The sequence below is a fragment of the Euphorbia lathyris genome, chromosome 7 (assembly GCF_963576675.1).
Source record: "Euphorbia lathyris chromosome 7, ddEupLath1.1, whole genome shotgun sequence".
NCBI classification, from domain to species: Eukaryota; Viridiplantae; Streptophyta; class Magnoliopsida; order Malpighiales; family Euphorbiaceae; genus Euphorbia; species Euphorbia lathyris.
The window spans coordinates 66,664,580-66,672,402 of record NC_088916.1 but is presented as its reverse complement, the minus strand read 5'-3'; the positions used below and the strand labels follow the sequence as shown (position 1 = coordinate 66,672,402).

Sequence of the window (7,823 nt, the reverse complement as noted above, 5' to 3'; positions counted from 1 at the left end):
TCCAAAAACTGCATTCTCTATTATGTTAATAATTTTATACAAAAAAAAAGTAAACACATCTCATATCATCCTCTTTATAAATATACTAGTTTCTGCATATACTCCATCACTTGCTTTCTTACATTTGTTTTATGTGTAAAGATATGTCCTATGCCTCTCTTTTCAGCTCTTTTCATCCTCTTCCTCCTTGGCACAGGTTCCAAATTACATTCTACGTCTAATATATCACTAGTTCTCTGAATTTGTCTATAAAAGTAGATTGATGTTTAAATTTTGTTAGTGTCTCACTGGCTCCTTAAACTTAAACTTGTTTATTTCATATCATCAGCTATTTAAACTTGTTCATACAAATAAATTAGCTTTCTGAACTTTGCAAGTGTCTCACAAGCTCTATAAACTTGCTTATTCCGTTACAACTAAATACAAAAACTTATTAAACCTAAATTCTAAAAATATATCTTCATCTATTTGAGAGGTAATTTTTTCTATTCTCTTACCTTTCAATATATTATAGAAGTTAGTGTTGCAGGTTTGAGTGATCGAATTGATGAGGATACGGGAGTTAGTATTATGGTTTTTGTATTTAGTTGTTACAGAATAAATAAGCAAGTTCAGAGAGCTGATGAGACACTAACAAAATTCAGGGAGCTGGTGATGTATTAGACCTATATTCTACATTACCTATTATTGATATTTACATTTTATTATTCATCATTTATTTTTAATCACATTAAATTATCAAATTATAAAGGCCTAATACACAAATAACCCCTGAACTTGTCCAAATGTTGCAACTGCCCCCCTCAACTTTCAATTGTAACAATTTACCCCTCAAACTTATTCAATTGTAAAATATAACCCCAAATTGGGAATTATTTTACCCCGTACTTGAAGCAACGGTAAAAGCGTTTCTCCGGATTCGTATCACGCCAAAGATCTTATTATCACACTCCACGAGCGTTGTAAATTTTGCATTTCACGTGTTTCTTTAATTACAGTCCATGTCAGCAATTTGGGGTTGTATTTTACAATTGGACAAGTTTAAAGGGTAAATTGTTACAATTAAACAAGTTCGAGGGGTAAGTTGTTACAATTGAAAGTTGGAGGGGGCAGTTGCAATATTTGGACAAGTTTAGGGGGTTATTTGTGTATTAAGCCAATTATAAATTAGTTAGCTGTTAATATTTGATTCAAGTAAAAAAAAAAGTGATACACATTTCATTTATTTACAAAATTATGTTTCTTTACTGTTCAAACTAATGATTTTAAACTAAAATATTATTTTTGAATTATTAAAAATACAAATTTGCAATGTAGATTAAATGAATAGTGCTCCATTACTCAATGTTATGTTTAAAATTAATTTTTTATTCAATAGAGATTAAGGTGATAAAAAATATTAATGATTTCATGGGTCCAAATGGATATTTAAATGCTTAATCCATCAAAATTAAAATTATAATGCCACCAACCAAAGGTGGAAGTATAAAGACTCAAGTAGGGTTTATCCGATAGAAAATAAAAAGAAAAGTTATATCAATTGGCGATATATATAAATATAAAAAATTTCTTACTAAACTTTTATCTTTGGTTGTTACTAACATTAATGCATCCATATTGATTTTGAACAGGGATGGGGCCAAATGTTGCAGAGGGCAAGACATGCGGGACTCGGATCGAAGGCTTGGATGGAGTATGCATAAATACAACATGGTGTGCTATGGATTGCAAGAGTAAGGGGTTCAATAATGGAGGTCGGTGCATCCTCGGTCGATGTTTCTGCGTGACGTCTTGTTAGATACTCTATACTATACTTATATGGGACTCCGGAGAATTATCGATCTTTACTTGGTTTTCACTATAATGTGCGTTATAGAATAATTAATATGGTTATTTTACTTTGATAATATGTATGTTTGTCTTCATATCTACGTTTTATGTATATATAATGTGTGAAACTTTATTTTGGTTTAACGTTTTATACACGTCGTTTTATATAGATCGTCATTTGGAGTACTAACCTTCCATTCTCTTTAAAGTTTACATAATTAATTAGCTAGTAGCCACCCAATTCACTAAAAAAAAAAAAAAACTAAAAACATAAAATATAACTTTTTATTAAATATTTTTTTTCTACCAAAGTACACTCTATTTTCAAATTATATGCATGTTAATAAAATATACAAAAGCATTAAATCATAACTAAAACAAACTGATGTGAATTTGTATTTTTCTTTAAAAATAATCTATGTATTTTACAATGTTAAGGGGAAAAAAGTAATTTTACTAATATTATTATTATTTTTATTTTACGAAGAAATATAATATTACTAAGAAGAGCAAGAAATATCCCTACAAAATTAAATCCAAACACATGAGGGGGAATTCTCCTTTAACACAGTAGGAAAATTAAAATCTTTTACTCAATAAACTAACCAATGAGTTACTTTATTTCTCTCTCTATGCATAAAAGAGAATGAGCATGAATAAAATAAAGAGCTAAAGCTAATTACATTAATATACTGAAAGTAAAGAGAGGATTAAGAGGTATATCTTGTAGAACCATGAGAAAGAGCATCACGTATAGTCTTCACATCGGATTCAATACTAATAGCAGTGAAACCACAATCTGTTACCCATTTTATACTTTCAAATACTACCTGAAGCTCAACTTCCTCTACCAAAGTGCATATGACAATAGAAATGCTCGTAGAAGCTATTACGTATCTATTTGAGTTTCTAGCAATTAATCTAGCCCTTACGACACAACTATTATCCAATGGGACATCATAATTAATTTTGGGCATCATAATTAATTTTGATGGTGCCAAAATATTATTTAATCATAGAAAATTAACATATCATATCATGGTAGTAAAAGTCAACAACTTGATAGCTCATGTAAACAAAAGTTAACATATTAATATATTACCAAATAAATAAGAAAAATATAAAAATAAAACATATGATTTGATATATTTGAAAGAGTTGGAGTCTTAATCAAATTATTCTATAAGTAAACAGTAAACTTATAGAGTTAATATGAGATAGAATTTACCACAACTAAATATGTGAATTTAAACTAACCTAAAGAATAAGCCAACATATAATTAATAACAAATAATACAAATTTAATTACTTATTATCATGCCCCTCAAGTTATATGTGGGTGAATCTTTAACTTGTTCGTAGTGGTTGAAATCATAATTTGGACAGCGGCTTAGTGAAGATGTCAGTCATTTGATCCAATATGGAAATTGATAGCAAAAGGGTCAGACCCGAGATAGTGGGGTTGGGCCTAAAGTCTTGAGAGTTCATGAAAGGAGGAAGGGTAAGAGCGGTGTCATGGCGGAAAGCTAGGTTGGGTTTGAAAGTGAGTGTTAGTATGTCTTATACAGTAGTGCTCACTTGGACCCTGAATGACCAAATGAATTTGGTCATTCACCATTAGATCTAGGCTCATTATAATCGTGCGGTGGATATCCAAAACATCATAAGGTGTAGATTTAGTGAGCCTAGATCTAACGGTGAATGACCAAATTCATTTGGTCACTCAGGGTCCAGGTGAGCACTACTGATGTCTTATAATATATAATTCAAGTAAATTATTTTTTAGAGTAGTGTGTGTTTAGTTATTTTGAGGGCCTTTTTATTGTGACAAAGGTCTGTGAGGGGAGATTGTCCATGTGGTAGTTTATCACTGTAGAGATCATTTTCTTCTATTTTGTTCATTAAAAGATTAAAGCTCCATTATCTTTCCTTTACTGTTCTATTGTTAATTCATCTATTTTAATTATCATTGGTCCAACCTGTCGGATGTCAGCGAGATGGATCTAAGGTCCAAGACAGGTTTGATGCTACTACTGCTAGTGTGGAGAAACAAATTTATGGGATGGGAAGTCAGATTATTTGACTCTCACAAAATATGACTTCCATGGAATTGCCAATGAATGGGATTAAGGTTAAGTTAGCTAAGTTGGCAATCAAGATGGATGTGCTGACCGAAGAGAGTGAGGAAACAATCTCTATTAGCTCTTAGCTGATTACCTTTTTGTTTATCTTATTTGACTAGTTGTTTGTGTAAACATTTTTGGTAAAACATAATTCACTACAAGAAATCGTGTTTTTTGTGGAGAAATATTTTGTCACTAAATACTATTTTTTCGCCATAAAAGTCCTTAGTGGCGAAACCAAAGTCCATCCTCATTTCGCCATCCTATATGCGCCACAATAGGTGTTTATGATGAAATTCTGTTTCGCCACAATTGTGTAATATATTGTGGCGAAATATATATCCCCATTCATTAGCATTTATGTTATGGGGAATATATATTTCGCCATTGATGAGTGACATTTTGTGACGAAATATTCATCATAATCGATATATATGTTATGGAGAATATTCATTTCGCCAATGATAAGTGACATTGTGTGACAAAAATTTCATCACAATTGATATATATGTTATGGGGAATATATATTTCGCCACTAATGAGTTACATTGTGTGAAGAAAAATTCTCTACAATTGGTATTTCTATTATGGGGAATATATATTTCGCCATTGATAAACAACATTGTGTGACAAAAACGTTCATCACAATTGATATATATGTTCTAAGGAATATTTATATTACCACTAATGAGTTCAATTTTGTGACGAAAAATTCGCCAGATTTATATTTAATACGAAATATTTTGTATTACCATTTCTTATAGGCATTTTATGACCAAAAAATCTCCAAGAATTATTCTCATATTATATATATATATATATATATATATATATATATATATATATATATTAATTGAATGATATTTCTAATAGAATATATCTTAATAAAATTAATAATAGTGAAAGTTTATAAATTAAACAATTATACAAAATACATTATTAACAGCATAAAATTTGAACTTAATATTAGGATTTAACAATTTTACAAAATGCACTAACTAGTTATGGTAGTGTGTCAAAAGATTAAATCAAGTTCAACTTAATATTAATGTTCAGACCTTTATAAAATACCAATGTGTCCATAAATATTAACTTTAAACTTGAAACATGTAAAAAACAAAATTACAATAATTTCACCTTAATATCACACTATCCACATTGTTAATATTGACTATATAAAAGAATTCAAATCTGCAGAAGTTGTAAACATGGAGGTATACCAATCTCCACTTGTCCCTTTTTCGGTCTCTAATTTTCTTCCATAGTTTGTTTCAACTGACTCCCTACCTCCCCACTTGTCCCCTTTTCGGTCTCTAATTTTCTTCCATAATTTGTTTCAACTGAGTCCCTTCGAATTACATATTGCCTCCTCCAATTTGTTTAATTTCTTATTGTTATCCCCGCATGTTTTTATTTCTTTTAATTTACCCATTTTCAAAATTTTAATCTAACTCCAAAGCATTTTAATTTGTTTTAATTAGATCCTCCAGTTTATAATTTAGTCCAATTATCATTTATTTCATCATTCTAATCTTTCTCACGAAATGCATATTTTATCAAGTTTAGTATTAATTTTATTTTGTAAATTCACGTATACATAATCCGTTTAATTCGTCAATCATAAAAATATAAATTAATTAGTTAAAGTCTTAACGTGTCGCTTCACATATTTTTATATGCGTATTTCTTTAATATGATAAAATTTACTAATTTTTTATTTATTTATTAGATTGCTCGGTTCGAGGCTCGTTAGACACCTTTTAGGTGAATAATCTCTTAGTTAAAGTTTTCTCCGTACACTAGGACTCGAACTCGAGATCTCTAGTTTAAGAGACTTGAGATCCTTAACCACTTAAGTCAAATTTACTAATTATTTAAGTTTATAATAATAAGAAAATATAAAAAAATGAAGTAAATATGGGTACTTTAAATAAAAATTATTAATTAAGGTAAGTATCTTCGGTGGGGATTTTTTAAACTGCCCACTAATATTTTATATTTTGTGGAGAATTTTGATTATTGCCACTAATGTATTATATTTTTAGTGGCGAATATCTAATTCCCCATAATTATTTAAAATTTTGTAGCGAAATTTTAAACTCCCCACAAATATGTTAAAATTTGTGGTGAAATTTTGAACTCCCCGGAAATATGTCTTATTTTGTGGCGAACTGATAAATCTCCACAAATTTATTATTTTTAGTGGTGAAACATATTTCCCTACAATTTTCCCCCACAAAAAGTCATATTTCTTATAGTGGTTGATTACTAATAACTGTTTGTCTAAAATTTAGCCCTCATTGGTAGGTGATCTGTAAATTCCACTGAGGTCTGTGGTTTGTCCTGACCTTGAGAGTGGGTTGACCTACCCTTACTTAAACTTTTTTCTATAAAAAAAAATAACTGTTTGTCTAAAATGAAAAACCAAGATATTGGCATTTTATGGCTATTATTGTGCCATAACAGGCTAAGTTGAGTTTAAAAGTGAGTGTGAGTCTGTCTTATAGTATATAATAAGAGGTAAATTATTTTTTAGGATAGTGTGGGTTTAGTTATTTTTGGAACCTTTCTATTGTGATAGAGTTAAGTGAGTGGACATTGTCCCTGTGGTAGTTTATCACTCTAGAGATCCCTTTCTTCTATTTTGTTCATCAATAGATTAAAGTTTCATTATCTTTCCTTTACTATTCTATTTTTAATTCATCTGTTTAGTTATCATCACTACACCATATATGGCCAGTTGCAACGACAACAATAGGTTGCATTAGGAGCCTAAAAGTGTAACAATTGGCCAAAAAATGGGTTAAGGCAACACTTTTGGTCCTTCTAAAAACGTTAGTATATTCACCATTGCCATAGCTGTCAAAGGCAACAGTTACTTTCTCAAATGCAACGCCACAAAAACCGTTGCCTCAAATGAAAGCAAAGGCAACGAAATATCTCAGCATATAAAAGGCAACATTCTTTAAATTCATAAAGCAACATTTTTAAGATAACAAAGGTGTTGCCTTTGATACGTAAAGGCAACATTTGTAGTTATCATGCAACACTTATTTTCATTCAAATGCAATGTTATTTTAGATCAAAAGGCACATTGTATGGCCCCAAGCAACGCACTATAACTTTAGCAACACTAATTATTATATATTTTGCAACGATATTTTACTTCAATGCAACAATTAATACTGTAAAGCAACATTTTTTTGTTATTAATGCACTGATATTTGATGTAAATGCAACACATCTTATTATCATAAGGCAACGATTTATAATATGAAACGCAACACTTATTAATCCAAAAGGCAAAAGTTATCAAATAGATAGAAACATAACATTCGTTTACAAAAAATCCAACTATCAATTATAAGTACGTAATATTACAATTCAATAGTACAATAAATATCTAACCATAAGCATAAATTAATTATTTTTCCTTCATCAACATGCTTCGAAAGGAAAAGAGTCATTACACTTCTTTACACTATTTTTAGTCAACAAATGCAATTATTTATTTATTTATTTATTTAAGAAAAATGCAATTATTTATAAACTAGATTTATAGAATCTTTAATTAACAAGTGTTGAAATTAAATTTATCAAATTAATTAGGTATAATGATTCTATTTTTATTAAATGCAACGATGTAATATTATTTTTACATGACATACTGTTGCATTTACTGATTATCAAGTTAAATAAGGTAACACCATGTCCTAAATGTCATATTATTGTTGCTTTAGTTCAAACTAAAGAATAAAAATAGATCAAAGGCTACACTTCATACATAATCATTGCATTTGAGTTACATAAACATGAGCAACAAAAGAAAATTTTTAGATAGTGCAAGATAAAGCAACAATTAGTGGCAAC

At 29.4% G+C, this 7,823-nt stretch overlaps 1 long non-coding RNA gene across 1 annotated transcript; it reads left to right on the top strand.

The window, feature by feature from the left end:
- On the top strand, positions 1-1,974 carry LOC136234672 (uncharacterized). Its single transcript, XR_010691432.1, has 2 exons — positions 1-196; positions 1,632-1,974. It is a non-coding gene; the product is annotated as an uncharacterized lncRNA (long non-coding RNA).
- Positions 1,975-7,823: the final 5,849 nt, after the last annotated feature.